At 40.8% G+C, this 26,455-nt stretch overlaps 1 long non-coding RNA gene and 1 pseudogene across 1 annotated transcript in view; both read left to right on the forward strand.

The window, feature by feature from the left end:
* LOC123613716 (uncharacterized) overlaps positions 1-26,455 on the forward strand; it is a 241,328-nt gene that overhangs the window by 161,803 nt on the left and 53,070 nt on the right. The window contains exon 5 of the long non-coding RNA XR_012506871.1: positions 18,574-18,693. This is a non-coding gene — a long non-coding RNA (uncharacterized LOC123613716). The remainder of the gene's footprint in view (positions 1-18,573; positions 18,694-26,455) is intronic.
* Positions 16,166-17,091, forward strand: LOC105083389 (KATNB1-like protein 1 pseudogene; annotated as a pseudogene).

Raw genomic sequence — 26,455 nt, forward strand, 5'->3', positions numbered from 1 at the left:
CATATCATTTGCAAAGAATGATGATTTTTTTTCTTTCTTTTTGATCCTGTGTTACAATTTTTTCCTTGTCTTACTAAACTGGCTAGGACCTTCAACACAATGTGAGATAGAAACAGTGCGATAGGGCAACTTTGGCTTGGTTCTTATTTTGAAGGGAATGTTTCCACATTTTGAACCTGCAGAATGATGTTTGCTACAGTTTTCTTTGTTTTGGGGTTTGTTTGTTTGTTTGTTTTGTAGCTCTCCTTTATTAGATTAGGATAATTCCTTTTATTTCTAAGTTTCTAAGAATTTTTATTAAAAATACTGTATTTTTATCAAATACTTTTCCTTCATCTTTTGAGATAATCATGCATCATTTCCCTTTTGCTATCTTGGTGAATTTTATTGAGTTAATGTAGATGAACAACATTTTCTAATGTTAAGTCAGTTTTATAGGATACCCAATGTGGTCTTGATGTATTGTATATTTGTAACTTTTTCTGGATTGGTTTGCCGATATTTAATATAGATGTATCGAATCTGTGTTCCTGAAGGAGGCTAGTCTGCCCTTTTCCTTTCTCATACCCTCTCATTCTCTTTTCTCCTTCAGGGACCCTGAGGAGACACCCACATCAGATCTTGTCATCCCATCCTCTGTTTCCTAAGCTCTCTTTCATACTTTCCATCTCCTTGTCTTTCTGGGCATATTCAGTATAATTCTTCCAAGTTTATAATTTTCTATTTGTTACAAATTTAGAATTTTCTGTGTAACTCACCTATTTTTAATTTAAATGCTTACATTTTTTATTTTTAAAAGTTTTATTAGGTTCTTTTCCCAAATCTCTGGAGGTATTTTTAGTTATCTCCTTTGTCCTTGGATTTTTTGGATAACATTTTAATTTCTTTAAACCATTCTATACACAATTTTTCTACATTTTTATGTGGCAATTCTAAGTTATGGTATTGTGGGGATCATATATTTTGTTTGTTTGTTCACTTGTTTGTAATATTGATTCTTACTCATGGCAGCCTATTTCTTTATATGTTTGGTCTTTTGTTTAATTGTGAATTTGTATTTAGCTGAATTTAATCTGGGTTCTTGAGAGGCCAAGTTTGCCCTGCTTTCCTCTGAAGAGGATTTGTGTTGACTTTCAACACAAGCCAACGGGTACTGACAACTTGGTTCTCTTCAGTTCTTTGATTCACATTTTTCTGGATGTGAAGATAATATAAACTGAATATTGACACCCATGTAGGAGACACCCATGGCAGGCCCATGGTCACCTGTACACAGCAAAGACAGTGTGGTTTTTATTATTATTTCTGACAGCTGTGGCAGAGATAGGCAGATTTTCTTGTCACCTCCCTTTGCTGCAGGCAGAGTTTTTTGGTTTTTTTTTTTTTTTTCCTAGCTTCCTCTTTACTTACAAGGCTCTAGCTCTGTGTGTGTGTGTTGGTAAGGAGAGCATCTCAGGTCCTTAGATTAAGCTTTGTTCGGACTTAGGCGATCCTAGTCTCCAATTTCCTGCATGACCAGCCATTAATCCCAAACTGCTGAATTCTTGGTAAAGGCATTTGTTTGGTTGTTTGCTACCCTCCTTTTATTCACCCCCACTTTGTTGTTGTTGTTTGTATTTGTTTTTGCCCTTGGGGATTTCTATTTTTGTGAGCTCAGCAATGTTTTTAATTTGTTGTAATTTATCCAATGTCCAGCTCTTTTGGAATGGGCCATTTATTTTGGTCAAAGTATCTAGTCCCCCTCCTTCCCAAAAACAGAAGTTCCATAACACCCTTTTCTTTTCTCTTAACTCGGCCCACCAGTTAGCATGTAGATGAAATCCAGTTGTCTTTCCTGGGTCAGAAGATCAGTTTGGGAGTTAATTCAGAGGAGCCTAAAATTTAGGAGCCATAGGTCCAGGTCTGGTTGATGAAAGTCCAAACTGGAAGACAGTGAGACTCAGAGTCCACGTGGGCCCTGAGCAGATGCATGAAGCAGGTGGTGTTTCAGTACCTGCTGGAAGGCAGCTAGAAGGCTGCTGGAAGGCAGCTAGAAGCTTTTTCCTCCCCTGGAGGCTTTTACAGAGGTCTCTGAGGTTGGTCTAGCTGCTTTTTGGTTGGTTTTGCTTATATGGGCTTATTAACCCACTCATCTAACCCTTAGTGGCCAATTTTCCCTAAAAAAGAGCAACAAATCTTAGTGATGGCCTGTTTGTGTAATATGACCCAGAACTCCCCAAATATTCAAGTGGTGTAGAACTAAAATCAAACAGGTGGCCTAAAATAAGTTGATCAGTTTCCAATTTCTCTTTCATTTTGAAGTTTATTTTTAAAAATCACAACATGTACCTCTGGTAATTATGAACAGGAAGCTGATTGTGTTTATCCAGCCTTCTGAGCTGGGAGAAGATAGATACAGAAGTGGGGAGCAGAGGAGGCTGGTCTTGACTTTTTTCCATTAAATAGGTTTTCTGGACAAAAGAAGCATAATTTTAGAAGACTTTTCAAGGCTGAGTTCATTCTTTTTTCTTCTTCTTTGAAATATACTTTGTTACTTGGTGAGATTTTCCTTTATCATTTTTCTACCTCATGAAAAATAAGCCAGTAGTACCTTCCTGTCTACTCAATTCCCTTGAAAATCCAGTTCTGGGATCCAATAACAGTCCAGCCAATTCTAGGAAAACCCTGTGTCGTAGAAATTGAGTCCGTGGCTAACAAGAATAAGAGGCAATTCATTAGAAATATAGCATGCATTTGGTAATTTTACTAAGGAAAGATTCACTATCCAGAAGACTGGCTGAATTATAGATAGTAAGAAAACTTTAAAAACAACTGAATCAAGGGATTCAGAGTATACAATATTAAATCCTGGATCGGTGGAAGCAATTTTCACTATATTTATTAAACTCAAGTCTGTTTGAAAAGAGGAGATAGTGATGAATGTGGATTTGCTTTTGCTGCCAATTTCAGTCATAAAATCTTTTTAGTACCTGGTAAAGGTGATAATAAAAATAATGCTACCTAGGAGAAAATGTGAGTGTGTGTGCAGGTGCCCCCCAGTTACCTTTGGGGGTGTGTGTGTGTTTGAATAAAATCATACATACATACATATGTATATATGATTTAGTCCCCGTCACAGGGTCATCTTGTAGGCTCTGCTATTGCATACAAATCTCACATTCATCTGTCACCAAGAAGATAATGGTAAACCACTTATTCTCTGCTTACATAGCACTGCTCTGTGATTATGTGCTCCAAGTGATGTACAATGCACATATCTTTAGCAATGATGCAACAGCTGAAGAAAATGGTCAAAATAAAGCTTTCAGTGCAGTGAACATAGCCCACCCGCACAAAGGACTGATATAATCTAAGGAGATCTGGAGCTATTCCTGTTGAGAAAAGTGACTCAGACCTACTCCAGGGGTTTATCACTAAAGAATCGCCTGACCTGTTATGACTTCTGTGTTAACTGAATCCCAAGTCCTCACCCCTTCTCCTTTTCCAGCACTCTCTTAGTTTAGCCTGATCCAAGGGGTGAGCAGTGTGGACATAGCAACAACAAGTTCTTGAATGCATTTTAGAAACAACTCAGGAAACCTAATTTCGTGGATGACCTCTCCCCGCATCCCCACGTAGCCCCAGAACAATCCAATCAGGCATCTACGCGTTCTGTATGTTCAAAGATGAGGCAACCTGAGGATGTAATTCAGCCATGTGCTGAACTTTCTGTCTTTCTGCAGCTCACTGAACATATTGCAGTATTTCAAACCCCTCTGCCTTTGTACACAATGTCACTCTTCCAAGAATGCCCTCTCACCTTTTCATGTAGAAAACGACTCATGCTTCAGAGTCCATCCTCCCTGTAAAGCCTTCCCAGGTATCTCTGACAGATAATTAGTTCCTCTCTCAAATTCTACCTTATTTCTCTCTTAGTGAAAACATCATGCTAAATTTAAATGATTAATTAATAGTTATTAATAAATAGCTTGTCTTATCCATTAGACTATGAGCTTCTGGGTGGCAGGGACTGCCTTCTATACACCTTTATAGCCCCCTTGTCTCTATCACAGGATGTGTTTGCTCACAGGTTCTTGAGTAGAATTGAACCCCATTGCAACAGGAGAATTTCCTGTGCCTCTTGGATAGTCTGATGTGTGTTTACCAGTTATGGAATGGGCTGCCCCAGTCCTCAGACCTCTGCTCTGTCCATCTAGACCCCAGTCCATAACACAAATTGGAGGCAGCCCACAGTAGAGGATATATTCTTCCTTCTGATTTTCTCTGGCCTCTCGAGGAAGTGGTTCATTAATCTCACTTCGAAGCTGTGAACTATGTAGGTAGACATTATTCATGGTCTTAGGTTGAAGGTAGAGGCCATTTCCATTAATTAGGTTGCCCACAATTCAAGTCCATGGCTTTCCAGGGGCACTTTTACCCCAGAAGGGCCATGGATAATGATTTCCGAGTAAGATCCAAATTCTAGATTATTTTCAAACAAGGTGAAATTTTCCTAGAGCTAACAATTAAATAGATTTATCTTTCTTTTCCCCCAGACACTTCTGCCTAAAATTCACTGTGGTTAAGCTGCTGTTTAATCAGACTCAAGATTTAGAAGCATTTTGGTGTATTACTGATACTGACTTTTAAAGAGCAATTTCCCACCAATAACAGGAATCCCCCAAAGGGAATATCCTCTGGATTCACAGCCTGTCAGATCCCTATCCCTAGAGACTCAGTGGTTTTTTTTCTGCTTCAAAAGATGGTTGGGAGAGGTACATAGTATCTGACTAAAATGATCTTTAATTAAAAGCAGGCAATTCATTGTAATCATTCACCAATTATTTTTAGAGTGTTTTGTAGTTTCACTTGTTTAGTTTTTCCAGGGGATTTTCAAATGTTTTATTAAATTTCAAAGGGAAATCAGCTATGATGATGGTGATATGGTAGGTTAAGAAGGCAGAACCTTTCTCTTTTTAAATACTGTTGGCTTCCTTCCTTCTTCCATCCCTCCCATCCGTCCTTTCTTCCTCCCTTCTTTAAATAAGGGCCTTGGACTCCAAGAGAAATAATGCCTGTCAAGTGTTCTCAATTAGTTCAGAGTGGAGGAAGAGGGAGGAAGAGGCCAAAGGAAAGGGAAACCAGGGATGAGGTTGAGGGAGGGCTTGAAGAATGGATTGGGTGCCTCACCACATTTAGGCCATGGGGAGAAGTGGTCAGGGAAGACTTTCTAGAGCCCTGACTTTACTACCCCATCTTCTACCTTCAAAAACACACACATTTCAGAGGTGGTGGATCAGGCTCCACCAAGAGGAAAGTGCGTGCTCCAAGCAGGAGAAAAAGTACATGCAAATGCAGGGAGGCCTAGGAAGAAATAAGGGTATCTTTGTCTTGGGAGTGAGAGATTGACTTATGCTATAAAATCAGTACATTCTAAAGTATATCCTGAAAGTTAACTTAGGAATGGAGAGGGCAGACATTACAAACAGTAATTGAAGCCAGAGATTGGGGAAGAAGATTCTTGGGCCCACATAGTGATTCTGGGGACAGGAGAGAGCAGGAATGCAGACTGAATCGGGAGAACAAGAGAGCCATGTTTAATGTGAGCGCTGAGTAACAGCCCAGTGCAGCAGCAAGAATGGGACTATGGGATGTGAGTCCATATCAGGGATCAGTAAGCCAGGTGTCCTGTCTCTGGATTCCAATCCCTGGTCCAGTGTTATACACATATGTCAGTAGGAAGGTGAGGTGATGATAATGGTGGCGATGCTTTCAGTTGCTATGAGAAGGTGTGTCTCTTGGGCCTGTGGGTGGGGCGAGGAGGTTTAGCTCACAGATGAGAGTGAATGACGTAGGAGGCTTGGCCACCAGATAGTCTCCGAAGGGAGCCCATTTCAAGGATTTAATGATACTATGTAACATTTTTCTCCCAAAGTCAAAGCGATTTGTTATTCTCTGCTAGATTAAACAACTTCTTGAAATAATCAAGCTGTGGAGCAATACTGGAAGAATCTGAGGACAGGCATACCTCTCTCTGACAGGAAACTGCCCTTGTGATGTTTTGAGGGGCCATTAGTGGGCTTGATTGATTTTTTAATTGAAGTAGAGTTGATTTATAAGGTTGTGTTAGTTTCTGGTGTACAATATACTGATTCAGTTACACACATATGTATGTATGTATTCTTTTTCATATTCTTTTTCACTATAGGTTATTATGAGTTACTGAATATAGTTCCCTGTGCTATACAGTAGGACCTTGTTGTTTGTCTGTTCTGTATATAGTAGTTTATATCTGCTAATCTCAAAGTCCCCAAGTCCCCTTTGGTAATCGTAAATTTGTTTTCTGTGTCTGCGAGTCTCTGTTTTGTAATTAAGTTCATATGTGTCATTTTTTTAGGTTCAACAAAGAATTGATATTATATTATATTTGTTTTTCTCTGCCTGATTTACTTCACTTAATATGATAATCTCTAAGTCCGACCGTGTTGAAAATGGCATCATTTCATTCTTTTTTATGGCTTGAAAAAAAGTTGTTTTGCAGTGATCGTATACTAGCAGGAATCATTAAAACATTAAGATGAATGAATTTAATTGGTTATAAATAAGTGAAATTGAAACAAGTAAAAGTGCTAAGAGACAGATTAACTCCCCAAACCTTCATAGGGCAAAAGGATCTCGTTTGCCCTAATTGGGGTGGAGTAGCAACTGGAGTCAATTCATAAAAGTGAAAAATTTCTTGTTTCTAAAGAATATCAATTGTCACTTGCTCCTAAGCCAGATGGAGGTCTAGGTCATGTCACCTGAAGCCTAGAGACTTTCTGGAGAAGTTACTGTCATCAGGCTCACATCAACCGGAGGACAGCCTTTTCAACCTGTCTGTCTCACCCTCCACCCTAACTCATTCAGAAGATACTGGCATTCCTGGCAGTGAACATTATTTTATAATGACCTGGGGGCTCCAAAGGAGGAGAAATGACTTGGTGGTGAAGGCATGCTAACCAAATAGACTGTGCTATGTTATGTTGTGCTCATTGTAATGTAATTTATAGTGTACCTTCCATGTCCATGTGAGACCTCAAAGCAGATTATATCCTAAATATTTAGAAAGCACTGTATCAGAATCTATACAAATATTGAGTTGAGGGCAGTTAATTCTTGCCTACAGGGAACTTATACTCTGGCTGGAGAGATAAACAGTAAACTACTTATGAAAGTTAAACACTTTGTGTTCATTACTATTTATCAAGACAAAGTGGAAGCTCAAAATAGTTGTTTAAAACACTGGTAGAAGAGATGGATTTCTTACGAATTCTATCAGGGTCACAACCTGGCAGACCAGAGCTGTAGTTATTGGTCTGACATAGTATTTTTTTCCCCCTCTTTCCTTGCTTTAATTAAACTAGGATGCCTTTATGGGAGATGAGTTCTCTCCAGTTTTCCCAGTTACCCATTTATGCTGCCTGGCTCCGGGAGGATCTGAGTTGCATCTGTAGGTAAATGCCTCACTCAGAGAAGAAAAAGAACACTTAGAGAGAGAGCAAAGGAAGATACTAAGGCAAATATGGGCCTTACAGAATGAGTAAGATTTGGATGGATGAAAAAACACTGAGCCATAAATCCTCCTCCTCTAACTGCTGAGTTTCACATCCATTGAAATATACACACAGGTATAGATAGGGACTCAATGTAAACAGTAACTTTATTACATATGTATTAGTCAGGATAGATTGGGTTATTCTGTGATAAGAAACATCTCCAAGGTCTTGGTGGCTTGATACAACAAAAACATTCATTTCTCATTTCTGCTACAGTTCCAATACAGGTCACTTCTGCAACATGCCCATTGTAGTGATGCAGGACCCAGACTGATGGGATATAGGTCTTTGAGCCTGGATATGTGGGCTCTAGGGAAATAATTTTCCAGATCTTCAGCCTCTGATTTGGCTGACTAGTTTGACAGTGAAGGCCACTCTTCCTGTTAGGTTATATGGCAGACATTTTTTGTGAATGAAATGAGCAAAATCTGCAGCATCAAGGTTTTAATGAAAATATATTTAAAACACACATACAATATACAGTCTGGAAATTACATACTTCTAAACTATTAAACATATGATAAACATTTTATATGTAAACTTTAAAGTTGATGAGAAGATACAGAAGCTTTTTAAACAAGTCCTTTAGTTCCATCCATGTTGCTGCAAATGGCATTATTTTATTCTTTTTCGTGGTTGAGTAATATTCCATTATATATATACACACCACATTTTCTTTATCAAGTCATCTGTCAGTGGACATTTAGGTAGAGATTATCAAATTAAATAAGTCAGATAGAGAAAGGCAAATATCATATGATATGACTTTTATATGTGGAATGTAAAAAAAAATGATACAAATCTTATTTGCAAACCCAAAATATACTCATGGGCATAGAAAAAAAACTATAGTTACCAAAGGGGAAAGGGCTAGGAAGGGATCAATTAGGAGCTTGGGATTAACAGATATGCATTACTATATATAAAGTAGATAAACAACAAGAACCTACTGTATAGCACAGAGAACTATATTCAGTTTCTTGTAAATAACATATAATGGAAAAGATCTGAATATATGTATATATGCATATGTATAATTAAATTGTTTTGTTATACAGCTGAAACTAACATTGTAAATCAACTACATTTCAATTTAAAAAAATTTTTTTAAAGTCCTTTAGGGAGGGTACTAGCCAAAAAAACCAAATTATGTTTAAAGACCACTATCTAATGGCCTCTTGGCATGGTGACAGGGCTGACGCTCCTGTAGGTTGAGGAGGCTGCTTTCTAGGTAGTGGTTTTGCAAGCAGCCTTAGGGAAGGCAAATTGTGAGGAGGGCCCAGAGAGAGTGTGAGATATGGGTGGTCGGGGAGAAGATGAGAGCAGAGAGGCACTTGTCACCACATGTCCCAGCAGCTCTGCTGGGATGGTGGTGCTGGACCAGTGAGGCTGAGGGTCCAGGCCTATGCTCTGAAACCCAGAGCTTCCTTCCCTTTAGGGGTTGACATTGGACCCCAGCTGTCTCACCAAGGTCTGTGCTGTCACAGACAAGGCCAGCAAAGGTGACAAGTCTGTGTCTTAACCAAAAGCCATCATCATTTGTATAAAAAGAGCTCAAAGCTAACGTTCGGAAGCCATATGATCAGGGATGTGTATCTGCGGGAGGGTAGAAGAACTTAATAACAGATCTGTGGAAAGCACTTTGTAAACTCTTATTGAAGACAAAGATGGGAAGCCAGGTGTCCCCTCAGCACACAGGTCATCCTGCCCCAATCCCTTGGAGTTTTCCAGAGAGCCACACTAACCCCATGTTCCCTTTGAGAACTCCCAGAGAGGGTGTCCCCAGGGTGAAGTCAGCAGTTCTAAGTGAAGACCATCTCTGAAGTGTGGTCCAGGCCCAGAGGTGCCTGCATGGGGAGAGGCTTTTATTTTTCTCATTTCTGGGGGTGGGGGGTGGGGTAATATTTAGGTGTCTTGAGTGTAAAAAAATAATGAAGAAGATCACTGGCAGGGAATTTTTTTCTTGTCTTTTTATTTTCACAAACAAAAAGTAATTTGAACATGTTAAGGCACATCGATACCAACTTCTACTATGAGGTAGAACTGTGAGAATGGAGCAGGACCAGGGGAAGAGGTGCGGAATCTGAATGAGTCAGAGTGAAGGGGAGAGGCTGCGTTCAGCGTGTTCGTTTTGTGTGGAGTTTCTGATTCACTGTCTTACTGCCCCGCTGCCCACAGGCCCCAGGTCTGCAGCCCCACCCTCAGCCTCTGCTCCAGGGTTGGCAGAGCTAGTCCAATGGCAGAGGACAGAGCAGGGTTAGAAACAGGCTTGAGTCAGCCAACCCATGGCTCAGACCTCAGCTCCAATGTCACTGGAGACTTCGCCTCTTAACAGTAATTAATAATAATAACAATAACATATTCTCACAAATTTGTGGAGTGCTTAATATGGGCTTAGCCTGAGACTAAGCTTTTTATAACTCATTTAATTTTCCAAGCAGCCTTGCAAAATCAATTCTCTTATGAGGAAAGTGAGGTTTAAGTCACACACCAGGGTCCTATAGGGTGGTATATCAGATTCCAAAGCCACACTCTTTACCTTAATTTACTTCACTGTAAATTTGCTGCTTTAATTTACTTCACTGTACAGTGGGAGCAGCGTTGAGTATCTCTGTAGTAGAGTTGTGTGGATTCAAGGAGCCCGTGCATGTGAAGCAGAGGGCATAGTGACCATTTTATTAACAATAAGTATTGGTGCCTGAAAATGCCCGTCACTAGTGCTGATTGCCTGCTTCCTGCACCCCAGCCATTGTTCTGTGCTCTCTTTGTGTATTCACCCATTTAATAACTACCCTCCTAGCAGCCCCATGAAGTAGGCATCACTGTTATCCGCACTTGACAAATGATGAGCTCGGGGCTTGGAATGGTTAAATAACTTGTCCGAGGTCCCAAGGCTAATCAGTGATGGGGCTGAGATTTGCATTCATGCCATCTGGCTCAAAAGCCCAAGCTCTGATTAAGCAACACTGTCTTTATTATCATCACAGTAATAGGATGTATTAGTCAAGATTCTCCAGAGAAACAGAACCAATAATAAAACCAAAACACACACACACACACACACACACACACACACACACACACACACACACACACACTACACACACATGTAAGTCCCTTTATAAAGAGATTTATTGTAAGGAACTTGTTCATGCAGTTATGGAAGGGGGCAAATCCCAAGATCTACAGGGTGAATTGGCAAGCTGGAGACCAAGGAGTGCCGATGGTTTAGTTTCCGTCTGAATCCAAAGGTCTAAGACTGAGGAAAGCTGCTGGTGTAGTTTCTGGTCTGAAAGCTGGCAGGCTTGAGACCCCAGAAGAGTCAATGTTTCAGTTTGAGTCCAAAGTCAGGAAAAAAGCCAATATCCCAGTTTCAAGACAGGCAGGAAAGAGTTCTCTCTTCCTTGGGGAAGAGTCAATCTTTTGGTTCAATTCAGACCTTCAGCTGATTGGGTAAGGCTCACCCAAGTTAGGGAGAGCAAGCTGCTTTACTCGGTCTCCAAATTTAAATGTTAATTTCCTCCAAAAACACCACAAAAGAAACCCCCATAATAATGCTTGATCAAATATCTTGGCATTCTGTAGCTTAGTCAAGTTGCCATATAAAATTAACCATCACAAGTCCACCCTTTTCAACCTGGTCCCCATAAGCATCTCCTTAAACTGTGCTTAATCTCCAAATGAAGGCAGTAATGAGGTCAGAATTCCTAAGTGTATTTTCTGATTAATTCCCTTTTTCCTTAAGAAAGCTGTATGGACTTCTTGTGACATAGCTTTACTGATTATATAATAGAACTATTTGTGAAGACGCTTGTTTGCCCTACAATTCTGCCTGCTCCTCTATAGCAAGTTGGGCCTTCCTTATCTTTGATTCCAACCACTTAGCACAATAAATCCTTGTAAACAGAAAATGAAGCCTGCTTATATGTTAGACACCACCCCAATGCTAGAGTAAGATAGTATTTTTTTTCTTATGAATATAAAAATGGAATGGACATGACACCAAATAAGCAAGCAGTGAGACTGTACCTGAGGGGCAGGAATGAAGCCATGGTGAGTGTTTCCTGGGACAAAGAAGCCCCTTTACCCCCCTGACGTTGGGATGGAATATGTTATGGAGTGAAGTATGGCATACAAGGTAGCTTCCAGAGAAGGTAACACTTGAGATTGGACTTGAAAGATGGAAAAAGTTTTCCAGGTAGAAAAGACCTAAAGTCTATGCAAAGATACCAGCATGCAGAAGGAAATATCCAGAAAAGTCTCTGGAGGAGCGATGGGGAGGGGCTTTGTCTAAATGCTAAAGAATGGGTACTTTCTCACTCCTGGGGACCTGCTGAAGGATTTTGCACAGGACAAAGGTGTGATCTGATTTGATTTTAGAAAGATCTCTCTTGCTGTATGGGGAATGATGGATTGACTGGATGGGGTGAGACTGGAGATGAGGGATCACTTAGGGGACCATTACCGTCAAACAGGGCAGTGATGGTAACAACCTAACCTCCGCCCATCTTGAGGCTGACTCCGGAGGAGGTTTGGATGAGCACGATGAGAGCGGGCCCTTCCCCTCTGCCTCCTGGTGCAGCTCCTGCGTGGCAGCTCCATCTGTGAGAGGGAAGGATGCCTTAGTGTTGCAGATGCACCCTGGGCCTGGCTGCTCCACTCCTCCAGCAGGCATTTGATAAAGAAACAAAGGAAAGCTGCAGGAGCAGAGACTGAACAAACAGACCAGTGACTGCCAGGTGCCGCCTCCCTGTCTTCTGGAGAGAAGATGGATGAAGGAGCCACTATCAGTCGCACTCAGGGAAGGAGGAGGGGTGATGTTATAAACATGTAAGGGTTCTAGTTTGGGGGCCATTATCTCAGTAAACTCTTACCTGAAGGATACAAGTTGCCAGGAAAAACTTAAGGAGGATTGACTTCAGGTGAAATGAGGCTTTGTTCTGGCCACGTTATTTTTGTGGCTGTTTGAGCAGGAATAAACTAGTGGAGTACAATAGAAACAGGCGAAGTTGGCCGGAGCTTGTAGTCTAAAGAATACATGTCTTAAAATGACTTGTTCCAGGCCACGGGAAGATTCTTACTGTGTTGTCTAGCTACCAGAAAGTCCCTTTGGTTGAGTAGATGTGGTGAAAGTTTTTCTGGAGAGCAGTAAGGCATTTTCCTGTGACTCTTGGGCGTGTACAGATGCTCCCCTTCACTTCAACCATACTTTCCACTGGTGTTATTGTAGACTTTGTAATCGCCAATAACTGCATCACCTCCAAAATCTCTATTGTAAGATTGAGATTGTAAGATCACCCTCTGATCACTAACCCTACCTTTCCATCTCACTCTTTAGCATCTCAAGTACAATTCTTGAGCCACAGTAGAGCCTTCAGTCTATTGTCCTTACTATTTTCTCACTATCCATCTTCCTGCATGTCATGTATTTACCCTAGACACCTCCCTGGAGTCAGCTAAATTGTGATGTTAGGGACCTCATGCTCCAGACTGCTGAGTCTGCCCAAGACTTCCATCACCAACTTGGGGATTTTTTTCTTAGAAATGCTATAACAAAATACCACAGACTGAGTGGCTTAAATAACATATATGTGTTGTGTTATAGTTCTGGAGGCTAGAAGTCCTAGATCAAGATGTTGGGATGGTTGATTCTTTGTAAGGGTTGTGAGGAAGAATCTGTTCCATGCCTCTACCCTAGGCTCTAGTGGTTTGCTGGCAATCTTTGACTTTCTTGGCTGGGAGAAGCATTGCTCCAATCTCTGCCTCCATCTTCACATGATGTTCTACTTCTGTGTGTGTCTGAGTTCTAATATCCCTTTGTTATGAAGACACCAGTCATACTCGATTATGGGCTCACCCTCCTCCAGTATGTCTTTATCTTAACTTCACTAATTACATCCTCAATGACCCCCATTTCCAAATAAGGTCACATGCTGAGGTCCTGAGAGTTAAGACTTCAACATATCCATTTCAGGGGACACAATTTAACCCACAACAGAGGGATTTCCAAAGTCATCTTCATGATAATTTGCTGGAAAGACTCACAGAACTCACTGAAAGGTATTATGCTGATGATTATGTTTATTATGAGGAAAGGATGATTAAAATCAGCTGGAGGAAGAGACTCATAGGGCAGAGCCTGGTAGGCTTCCAAACACAGAGCTGCCATCATTCTCAGGGCGAGTTGCCCTCCCAGCATTGCTATGTGACAGTACTCACGGAGTACTGCCAACTCAGGAAGCCCATCCAAGCTTTTTATTGAGTTTTTATTGAGCGTGATTATGTAGGAGCGATTGATTGATTGGCTGTCTAGGTCGTTAAACTCTGCCTCAAGGTTGACTGATACCACATGACCCAAGTCCTTGCTTTCTAAACACACAGTGGATTTTTCTGTAGTGGCCAGTCTCCTGTCTGATACTATCAAAGGTGACCAGCCCCACCCTGAGCTATCTTCTCTCCGTAAACTGTCAGGTGTGGTCTGAGGGGCCCACCATGAATAACAAAAGACACGCCTGTCACCGAGGAAATTCCAGGTATTTGGAGGTTACCTCCCAGATGTCAGAACAAAGGCCAAACCTCTCTTTCCATGAGGCCACATTGCTTATTCCACAGCATCCATCCTTCTTAGCCTGCTGCCCCCCAATAAACTCATCTGATTAAACCCTGGTCTAGTGAAATCCAAACCCTCCTCCTCTCTGCCTGTGCCCGAGCAGCTGAGCAGTGCTGAAGAAAATCTCCAAACTGGGTAGGCGGGTCTCACTTCCTGGACACACATCTCACATGGGCACCGCCTTCCAGACACTCCGCTACACTTCCCTGCTCCAGCCCTTTTTCTTACTGTATGGTTTTTATACTTTTCTCCACATACACCTCCTGCCCTATTTCTGCAAGCCTCTCTCTGAGATGATAAATATCTTATTCTTCATTGAAAACAATGGTTGCAGTAAGAGTAACTTCATATTTCTTTGCCCAAATCTTTCAGCCTGTAAGATTCTTGACTCCACATGGTCTGTCCACCCACCCTCCTGACACAACAAACTCATCCAGTTCCATAGCGTTAAGTAGTATCTTTACCTCAGTGATTCTCTTCTAAGTGCCCAGTTCTCATATTCAACTCTCTACTGGGACATCAGCTCTTAGAAGTGCCTCTTCACATCTACTATGGCCAGCCCTGAAACTACTTCTCTTCTAGATTTCCCATCTGAGGAAATCTCACATCCTTCAGGGCTCAGACTCAAACTAAGGAGTTATCTTTGATTCCTTCAAACCCCACATTCCATCTATAAGCAAGGTTTAGCAGTGATACCTTCAGAACATCCTCTGAGTCTGACCACGTCTCACCATCTCCACTGCCAAAGCCTCAATGCAGCGCTTCACCTGGAACCAGTGCAAACACTTCTTAAGCAGTTCTCTTGCTTCCATTATTTACCCCTTAGTCTCTACACGGCAGCTAGATGGAAACCATATATAGTCAGCACCCTATTGTCAATTAGAATCAAATCCATCCTCTTTTCATGACCTGTGCACACACCGAGATTACTTCAGTCTTGGCACCTGTGGCACACACTGGCTAGTTGTTGACTAAACCATTTCCTTTTTATTCCTGGACACACACATACTTCCTTGCCTCCTTACAGGTGGGTGTCTGAATTGTAGACAATAAAGTGTGGGTGGAAATGGTCCTTTCTGGTTCTGGTCTGTAAAGCTGTGTACATGCAAACTTGTCTTCTCTTTCTTAACTACGACTTGAATGCAAAGGAGGCTGAGGTGAATGAATCAGATGGTGAATCCACATTTGGGAAGGAGTCTGTGCCTCAGGGACGTAGTGGAACGATCAGCATTTTCCCTCTCCCTTGAGGCCTACATTGGGCTGTGCTCTAGTCTAGGTGAGAAATAGACTTTGATTGTGTTACACCATTGAGATTCGGGGGCTGTTTGTTCCAGTTATTACCGTAACACGACCAATACAAATCTCTTGCACTTTCTCTTCCTCTTTTTTTAAAAATTCTCTTTCCCACAGTCTTGGTGTGACTTCCTCTCAAGGTTTTGGGCTCAACCAAATGTCACCTCCTCTTCAAAAGAATGTCCTCTGACCCCTCTGTCTAAAATAGTTCCCCCACTGTCCTTTTATATCCAGTTGTCCCACCTGGGTTCTTCACTACACTAACCATTACCTGAGATTATACATATGAATACGAACATAAACGTATTGTCTGTCGTACCTATGTTCATATGTGTGTCTTCCCAGTAGAGTGTAAATTCTGTCAGGGTATAAATCTTGCTAATCTTTTCCATCCTGATAGTCTCTGCTCCTGGAACACTATCTGGCATATGGTTAAGCATTCAACCATTACCTTTTTTTTTTAAAATGAATTAAGGCATTTCAAAAGACCCTAAGTAGATTTTAGAATGATAGTACAAATTCCCAATATGATGTTACACTTCTGTCAGAAAGAAAGACTTGCTTTCAATGTTTTGCCTTACAACTAAGAAGGGACTGAAATGGAGTCTAGGCTGCGGGGCGCTGTGGGTCAGCGCCTGGGCGGGGCAGAGGCACCGCAGTACCACGAGGCATCGGTATATAAGAGATTATGGCATCTGAAACCCACACTTTTTAGAAAGAAAGAAAAGGAACTTTTGTGATAATATTGAGGATCATTCCATTGATCTTCCTAGAAAAAAGGCTCTCTAATTTCACTAACAAGAACCCGAAAGAGTTTAAGAAATCTCCAAGACAGTTGGCTGCTTACATAAATAGAACAGTTGGACAAGCTGTGAAAAGCCCAGATAAACTACGTAAGATGATCTATCGCATAAAGAAAGTTCATCGTCCCTTTCCAAATCCTTATTACAGAAGAAACCAGTCTTTAGAAGTGGGGGCTGTGACATGGCAAATAAAGAAAATGGACTGGCTTGTGCAGGCCGCCTCCCTGAGAAATTATGCCACAATATTCATATTTGGTTCATTCCAGTGATTCTGGTTGTTCACAGACAGAAAGCGCATCATCAAAATAGAGTAGGTTTTGTTTTTTCCTCTGAGGTTTCTCAGGACCAGGAAACAATGACACACGTTTTGTTCAGCAGGAATTTGAGACTGAATGTAGCTTTAACTTCCTGGAGAAAGAGAAGTGTAAGTGAACTTGTAGCTTCTTTGGTGAGGATAGAAGACCTGGGACTTGGGGTAGTTCGCCTTCCTGTGCCAACCAATAGTTTACAGGAAGAAAGGCAATACATCTCACTCAGCTGCTGTGTAGACTTGTTGCCTCTGGTAAAGTCACTACTTAAAAGCAATTTTGAAGAATATATAGCAGTTGGTTTAAACTGGCTTCAAGCAGTTATAAAAAAGATGGTAGTCAGAACTATCATCCAAAACAGGAATTATAAATGATGGAAATACTTGAATTTTAAAACAACAAAGAAGTTGATTGTGGGAACAGGAAAACCATCTTACTTTGGTTCCAGGATATAAGGTAATATAGCCAAGGATGTAAATGCTTATTTATTACAGTTGCATTGAAAGACTTCATCTACTAAATAGCATTTGGTAATTCAGAACATCCCTGGACAATATGATTTCCCCAAAAGTGTCTCATCAAAGAGCTATGAACTGTAGAAGAAATCAAAGCCACTTTTTTCCCTTTAAAAAAGCCACATAATGAAACCACTAACAAAATGCTAACAATCTACATCACACTGAAGTGGAAAAGAGCAACTTCAACTTCAATGAGGTAGAAGTATACTATGAAGATTATTTGCCTTTGCTGCATTTGGGATTTATATGGTTATTTGGTAACATTATTTAAGAACTGTTGGATCTTAATACAATCCGGCATAAGACTATAATTTATACTATGTGAAAAAATAAGACAGGACTTATTACTAGGAATCACAAAGACCAATCATTATTTTTTTAAGATGTATATATCTATCAAAATTCATCAAATAGTACATCTGAAATATGTGTAGTTTACTGTACAGCAAATAACATACCACAGTAAAGGTGTTAAAAAACAAACAAACAAAAAGACCCAAACAAAAAAACAAATAAATAAAAAAGCTTTTGACTTCAATAAATGGGGAGGGGGGGAGAGCAAATGAGGAAACTCCATCTTTGTCTATCCGAGTACAAACTACTCATTGCTTCTCCCAGACCACAGTATTTGGCTTCAAATGTGGCTCTACTGTCCCCCTCCAAATGTTAATTTCCCCTGCCCCCCCCCAATTTTACTCCATCCAACATCCAGAGTGACCTTTCCAGAGCCCAGTAGTGGTCACAACAGTCAGTGGCTTCTTGTTGTCCAAAGCTCTTTTGGGTCCATCCAGGTTTACCTCTCCAACTTCATGGCTTCTCTGCTTCACCAGGGCACTGTGCTCCGGAGACCTTTGTTTGTGTGATTACGTGGTTAACAACATTTCTTCTCACTAGAATCCATGAGGTTAGGGATCATGTTCATTTATGTTTACCATTTTATCTTCATTGCCAGTCACTGTGCCTGGCAAATAACAGATGTTCAGTAAGTATTTGAATGAATTGATGAAAGAATGAATGGGATTCAGGTCATATCTCACTGATGTTAAAGAAAAGGTTAAGGCTCACAGAAACAGTCAGAGCAAGTCAATGATCTTTATTGTATAAATGGAATGGTGAGAAATATCTGTCATCGCATCAGCTGTGGCCAGTCTGTAGGGGAGGGAGGCAGTAACCTAGGTAGTCAGGTCCTTGCTGTGAAGGTGGTCGCCCTCTTGCTGGCAAATTCCTTGGAATCATCAGTGCCCATAGGCAGTGTGATCGTCTCAGGGCCAAGGAGAAGTACTCACAGAAGATTCCTGGAATCCTTAATATTCAAACCTAATCACCTGCATCACAGCCTCTGGTCACCATGGTGCAGACCCATGGAGTGATCTGGACAGATTAATTAAAAAAAAATCATGTGTGTCACCTTCTCAGGTCACAGCCTCCTAGTTGTCTGATTCACACCATTACGTTTATGTTCCATAGAACCAGTGGGAAAAACAGAATGAGAAATTCTTGCACCGGCTGTTTTGCAGTAGACGTCAGCTGACATCCATGACAGACAGCAGGTTGAAGATGCGCGTGTATTGGAGCCTGTGCCTTTTGGTAAGTAAAACAGATTTCAATAGGGAAGTAGACAGCCTGTTCATCAGAGAGGAAATCAAAATAGCTAATAAACTCAGAAAACATGGTTAACCTCTTTAAGAATCAAAGATAACAGAAAATAAAAAAAGATACAGAAAACAAAAGAAAACATTTTTGACTATAATGATTAAAGATTTTTAAAATGATGTCAGGGTTGTCTGCAGTAGATACTTTGATAGAGTGCTTATGATCATGAATTCCTTAAACTTTTTTTAAATGGCAAGGCATACTGGTGATATATAACAGGACTGTGGAAAATATTTTATACCCTTTGCAAATCGTTTTCCCCAAATCAATCCATAAGATGTTTGACACAGTGTTATTTATATTAAAAATGAAACCCCATGAAAAGCCATCCTAAATATCTAACAATAGGGGAGTCGTTTAAAAAATGTTTCCAAAGATCCACGAAATCTTTCTGAAGAATTTTACTAACAGAGAAAATGCTCAAAAGGCTATTTAGTAAACAGCATGGTACAGAGCTGTACAAAGTGTTAGATGTCAACTCTGAAAGAATATTTGCATGCAGTAAAAAAAAAGAAAAAACAAAATGTTTTTATGTTTAGACATAAAGAGGAAAAGAAAAACCAGCATAATCTCACAATTCCCAGTACAGATATAAGACAACACAGTAGGGTTCTTTATACTGACTGTGTATTTCCAAACTTTCTACACTAATCATGTATGTTCAGAATATCATGGGGAAAAAAAGTTAAGAACACAGACAGTGTTTTGGGGTCAGCTAGGCCTGGGTTCTGATCTTGGTTCCTCTACTTCTTGTTGTGACCTTGACCAAGATCGTTAGCATCTGTAAGTTTCAGTTTTTGCATGTGTGCCTTGGGTATAATAGTGCTCCTTCGGTTGCTAGTAAGGTCAAATGAAATAAAATATGTAAAGAGCTTAGTATAGTACATGACATAGAGTGGGCCTTCATGAATGTTAGGATGCTCAGAATCCCAGAATTTGAAATTTTCAATTGCTGGGGATTATCCTATCTCACCTTCAAGTTACACAGGGAGGGCCACTGATGATGTTGGTGGACGTCAGTGGCTCCTCTCAGTGGCACAGCTCATAAGCAGCAGAGCCTTGTGATTTTGCATTCCTGTTCTGTGTCCTTTTTGCAATGCCTCCTTCCTTCCCTGGAGAAACGGAGTTTGGCCTTGAATTGCTTATTTTTTGTTTGTTGGTTGGCTTTGATGATTTTTTTTTTAAATGCCATTCATCCCTGCAAAGCTGGGCAACTTTCCTAGTGATTGTTGATGTGAAAGCCAAGTCAGTTACATTCTGCGAGAAGAATTTAAATGACATACTGCTTAATATCAGTGGAGGATCACTGGGTGCAGGAAAAGTGATAAGCCAAGTCAGAAGAGGTTGCTTAACCTGTGTAGAAAGTTGAACTTTACCTTGCCGCAAAGCAAAAACGCCTGGGGAAGGGAGGTCTTAAGTTCACCCCTGTTAGGCAGCCTACTAACCAGTTTCTTTCTTCTAGCCTCCTTTCTTTCTTATCCAGCTTGTACGCTACAGGCAGAGTGAGTTCTATTAAATTAACTGCTACTTAAAACCCCTCCTGGCCTTTTATTGCCTGCAAGATAAAGCCTGAACACCTAGTATGGCCTGAGCCCTTCATGGTCTGCCACCTGTTTATCTTTTCTGCTCTGGGTGTTTCCCTGGACTACCATGCTTCTTTCCCTTATTAGTCTATCTGATGAACTCCTACTCATACTTTAAGACCTAGACTAAATGTCCCTAAACTGTAAGCTCCTGGACTAGACTGTGAATCCATTATGTCAGGGAGTTTGAATGTCTCAAACTACAAGCAATAGAATACTGGTATAGTGGCTTAAACCGTGCAGGAGTTTATCCTCTCACTTAACAGGAAGTCTGGAGATGATGGTTCCAGGATTGACTCTGTGGCTTGATGACCTCTTGTCCTCATCTTTTCCTTCTGCCAGCCTCAGAGGGCTAGCGACATTTGCTTTGGTGGTTATGTGAGTTGCTGCGACTACAACCACCAGATTGGGTTCTGTTAGAAAGAAAAGATGTGTAGTGTTTGGTAGGCAGGATGGTGTGCCGATACAGAAAGGCAGAAGTGGTGGATCAAGGGCCATTTTTTCTTGAGCCGCCTTCTTTTTTATTAATCAGGTAGAAAATTTTCCTGAAGCTGTCTAGCAGGCTTCCTCTTACATCTCATTGGCTAAAAATGGTTCACGTGGTCACTCCTGAATCAATCACAGGCAAAGGGAAATGGGATGGCTGTGACTGGTCAGACCTCACTCAACTCATTGCCTTGGTCTAGAACTGCCTCTCAGGGATCTGCCTGATACCTGAACAGAGGGTATCTGTTAGGAATGAAGAAGTGTAATGTTGTTAGCTGAGTCACCAACGGCTTTTGACAAAGATTCCAGTGTTGCTCCAGATTGAGTGTTCTCTGTAAAACCCTCTGTAAAGTCCTACACTACTTTGTCCTCTGTGTCTGCATAGCCTATAACTCTTACTGTATCATAATTTCTCAGATTCTATTAAGTTCCTGTTACTGTATCTTAAATCTGCCTGTCTGTTTCCTACATCAATCTGTGAACTCCTTAAGGGCAGGAAACATATTTTATTTAGGTCTAAATGTCCAGCATTAAATGTCCATAAGTTCTCAATAAATGTCTATTGATTGATTTTCTGTACAGCTATTATCAAATCTAATTCCTTTATTTCCTCCCTCCATTTTTTTTTTCTTATTCTGTCCTTATTAAGGCCAATAGGGATGTTACTAATGCTTAAATTTCACATGTCTCAGATCACACGTTGAAATGCAGTTCTGGTGTCTGTAATGAAGCCTGGAGCCCCTCTTAAAATGACAATGACTGTATAAACAGATTTTGACTGAAAAATTTATTAATGATTCTTTTCTTTGGTAGATAAAAGCGGGCATTTAGCTTTATCAGAGACAATATAAATTGAAAATTGAAAAGTTCACATCTTTTGCATGAAAAATGGGTTTCACGCAACCAGAAACCAAGCCAAACAAAAAAGTTAATCTAGCTTTCTTGAAAATGACAGCTTCAGTCAAGCTGATTTATAGAGTCTCTGAGGGGCTTTTGTGGCTTTTTCTCTCTCCTTTGCTCTGCTTCCATACCACCCATTTCTATCCATGCTGGGAAAATATAACTATCTACAGTGGAATGAGTGAGGGGCTGCTGCTGTCATTCTCTTAAATGACTGTGTCTCAGAAGCTAGGAAAGAAATTCTGTGACATTGTTCTTGCAGTTGGCATCTGTGCAAGTGAGTGAGAGAGATCACTGTAACTTCATATTTCGCATCTTTTTCTCCTTCGGGGAGCTTTTCCTGACCTTCTTATCTGGGTTAGGAAATGTTCCTCTCAGTTCACTTAACACCCTCCTTATGCTTTGCACAGGGCACGTGCTAAAAAAGGTTGAGTAGGTAAGATTGTGTGGTGAAGATAGATGTGCATTTCTGTATGTACACACTTGTTTTTTTAGCAAGCACACGCATATGGCACTTACCCTGTACAAGGCATGTTTCTGTATGCTTTATACATATTCATTCAGAATTTTACAATTGACCAAAGCACTTGCGATACATTAGCTCATTGGTTCCTCACTGTAACTTTAGTGAGCAGATGGATAGAAATTATCCCCACAGTATAGGTAGGCAAGCATACTCAGAAACTCATCTATTTACCCACAATACCATGGTTTGCAAATAGCAGAGGTGAGATTTTAACTTACTTGTTCTGACCCTTGGCACGGTATTTTGCTGGAGGAGGCCTGGTAGAGTCCCTTTAACATTTTGAGATTACCACATCTGTAGTAGGTGAAGTTTTGGCTACTTTAAGAAGTTATTTAAGGAAACAAAGATTTTTTTTCCTATGTTTGAAACCAACTTTAGTAGTATTTTAGTCTGCAAATGCTACATTACTGCTAGATAACAAACAGCCCCCAAGTTTAATGTCTGAAACAATACTACTGTTTGGCTAGGAGTTGGCTGATCTAGGCTAAGCTTGGCTGAACAGCTCTGCATCAAGTTCTGAATTTGATGGGGCTTGGGTCCTCAGAGCTGCCTAGGTTGAGAGCAGTTCCAGACATGTTCATTCTAGGGAAGACTCCCCAGGAACGTGGTGATGGGAAGAGTACAAGAATTCAAGCCCAGCTACACAAACCCAATTCAAACCTCTGCTTGTGTCATGTCAGCTAACCTCTCATTGGCCAAACCAATTTTCACTGTCAAACCCAATTTAAGGGAGGAAGCACCCTCTACCCACCATGAAGCCAAAGCAAGTTACACAGTTCATATAAATTTTGGTGGAGTGGGAACTTAAACTCCCACATTGAAGATGAGGGAGGGGTTGGACATGATTATTTTTGAACAATAATCTAGTCCACTACAAGGGGATTCCAAGTAGGGTTGCCAGATTTAGCAAGTAAAAAATACAGAGTACCCAGTTAAATTTGCATTTCAAATAATCAAATATTTTTAAGTATAAGTAGATCCCAAATATGGCATAGGCTATACTTATACTAAGAAAAAAAAATCGTTTTACCTGAGATTCAAATTTAACTGGGTGTGCTGTCTTTTATCTGGCAATCCTAGTTTTAAATGAATCAGTCGCTCTACACAAGGTGCGATTAATAGTGAGAATATGTCATTGACCAGATTATACAAAAAGTATGCTTGTGTTGATTTCTCTAGTAACCACCCACCCTTCTGCTGGGACTGGCCTGGCTCTCAGAAGAAAGGCGCAGGCTTTCCTGAAAATATCACCAAGTACTTTAAGGGGCCAGATAAGTGGAGTCCTCAAGGCCAGTTAGCACTGGCCTTCTTGTTAAGCTGTCAACCAAGGAGGCAGTGGAAGGTGCTGGCGATTTCATAATTTTCAATGCTATTGGTGAGCAAACCTGGGCAGCTCGTCTCTGTAATCAGTCCCTGCAATAGGATTCCAGGCTTGGTCATTGTATATTTTGAGAGTGTTCATCTTTATCATGGCTTTTGCCTCCTCCACACTCACTAAGTTGGAAAACTACGGGTGTCCTCGGCACCAGATGAAGAATGGATGCCCACTAACTGGCTGTAAAGACCAAAGCAGATTCATTTTCATTTGGGAGCCGCTGGCGTTGAAGTGGTGTGAAATCTTTATTTGAGGTGACCCCGGCTTTATCTCTCCATTGTTGCTCAACCTCAGATAATTACTTCTGGCCCCCACACACCTCTGCCGTGGCTATTAAAATGGGAGGACAAAAGGTACAGTTGTGAATTGCTCTAGCTAGTCATTTGAAGGTCTTTGTTGGAGCAAATTACTTTGTTGGGTGTTGCAAGGGTACCTGCAGCTTTTTGGACCAGTACAAAGGGTCTTAAATTGTGTGTGTGTGCATGTTTTTAAAGATTGAGGAGGAGGAGGGGACATAAATATTATGTGAGAAGCCTGGGATTCTTTTCTCTAAGCCTTGCTTTTTGTCCAGAAATAATTATATTTAAATGTGGTTCCTGGTTTTTGTAGATGAATGCCAACTCCATAAACTCCGGATGTTAATTCTCATTTCTGCAGGGATTGGTCATGATTCATGGTTTGCAGGAGTTAGGGGCACCAAAACATTTTCTATTATCACTTGCAGAGGTGTAAAAGACAGGTCTCCTAGAAAGACATTCTCCAGGGAAGAAAAATGTCATTTTGGTGGAGGTTTTCTATCTTGTTGCGAAACGTCACTGCAAAAAATCTGTTTGAAAAAATAGTGAATCGTCTTGCTGTTTATTCTCCTTGCTGTGTTCATGAAACTGTCAGCTTAAGCATGTGGTGAAAATTATGGGAAAATGAGCCAGTTCCCCTGGTTTTGTAAATGATGGCAGTCTTTATATTTCTCAGTTTCCACAAAGGAAAATTTCCCTTGACTAGCTGATTAAATAAACATCTATTTGTAGGAGCAGTCAAGAGGTGAACAGGAAAAAAAATGGCAAAATAAGCAGGCACTTCAGTCTACTCATTTCTCAGGGAAGCACTGTGGCCTGGCAGCTGGGAGGCATCTGGGTCAGGAGTGCAGATTTTAATCTTACTGGGGCTTGAATCTTGTCTTCCTTGCTTTTCACTCTCTGTGGACTGCTAACTCTAATCAGTTTTTAAGAAATCCTGATAGTTAAGTGGATAGTAATGATCATGATAATTATATTGATAAGGGAATAATACTAGTCATTGTTCTATCATTAGTTAATCACTATGTGGAAGACACTATCCTAAATGTTTTTTATGCTTTATCCCATATTTAATCCTCTAAAAATCCTAGTGTGAAGATGATACGGTCCCATGTCACAGTTGAAAGGGGTAAGGAGGTTAGTAACTTGCCTTTGCTTCTTGTTATCAAGTCATAATTTGAACTCAAGCCTTCTGATTCCAAAGCCAAAATTTTTAAACTCAAAATTCCACCATAGCTTTTGGTGTTGGTATAAAGCAAAAGACTCTCAGCTCCAACCATGTCTCCCTTATTGGATCATGTCTCTGCTCAATATACTACTTTTTCTGGGTTATATTATGTTTTTTTCAATATATGACTATTTAATGAATATGTTACAATCTTCCCTTAAAAACTCAGTGCAGCAGTACAGAATATTTCCAACGTTCACTGGACTAGGTCACAAGCTCATCATTTGGACTTTGAATGATCCTGGAATTTCCAGAATATTTTTCTTAAATATTTAATTTTTTGTGTGTGATTGAAGGATTTGATACATAGCCTTTCTTGGGGTTGATGGCACTAATTTTCTTAAAATAATGCAGAAATTTAATATTATATTTTTCCTCTCCCAACTTTATTTTATACGCTTTCCTAAAATATCTGGGTTATACTATGAGCCTGATTTTCTCAACCTTGACAAGTCACCTGGGATGTCAGGTAGGGAAAAATTTTTCAGAGCCAGGGATTGAGAAGTAAGGTGGTCATGAAGAACTAAGAAAAGCTGTGGGAGGAAGCACATATTACATCTAAAAAGGTGGAAAGTGTGACAGTTTGAAAGAGGAGGAGAAGAGGTGGCAGGAAGATGTAGAGTATTGGCCGTGACAGCATCAGTCTCCCTTCGGCTGTGTGTGAGGTGTGGGGGGTGCGTGGGTCACCTATTAAAGGTCAGGTGAAGGCCGGGGTCAGCAACTTCACGTTACCTCACAGAGGGCTCCTCCAGGCTGCATGATCGCCACCCTTTGTGCCTGTGTACATGCGATGGGGGGCGGAAGTGGATGTCAACAGGGGAGCTGTTTGTCGCGGGGATTGGTTACTTTCAGATCAACAAGTGGATTTCCTCTTGGGGAAGTTTGAAGTTGAGGTTTTGTATCTCAACAATGTTTTTGTTGACTTCAGACATGATGCAGATAATATCTTGACTCATTTTTGCATTACTGTGGATGACTCAGATATAGGAAATTTTTGATGGTGAGAAAGTCAAGGCCAAAAATGAGCAAGTGTGCTAACTTTCTGAGTGAGCGCAGGTGCAGGTGGGGCCTCAGAAGTGGGACCTGGGCTGGTCTGAGCGCAGTGGGCACCTAGTAGGTCTGCACTGAAGTGAGCCTCAGAAGGAAGGTACTTTCTACTTCACAATTTCCCACAACCCATCTCTACTGGGAACAACACTGCCTTCATCTGTCAGGTTTATGGGTGGGTCAGGAGAAGTGTGGAGGCACCTATAGCACCCCCAGTGGAAAATCATTCCAACCTCCAAAAGATCAGACGGAAAC

The sequence above is a fragment of the Camelus bactrianus genome, chromosome 5 (assembly GCF_048773025.1).
Source record: "Camelus bactrianus isolate YW-2024 breed Bactrian camel chromosome 5, ASM4877302v1, whole genome shotgun sequence".
NCBI lineage: Eukaryota > Metazoa > Chordata > Mammalia > Artiodactyla > Camelidae > Camelus > Camelus bactrianus.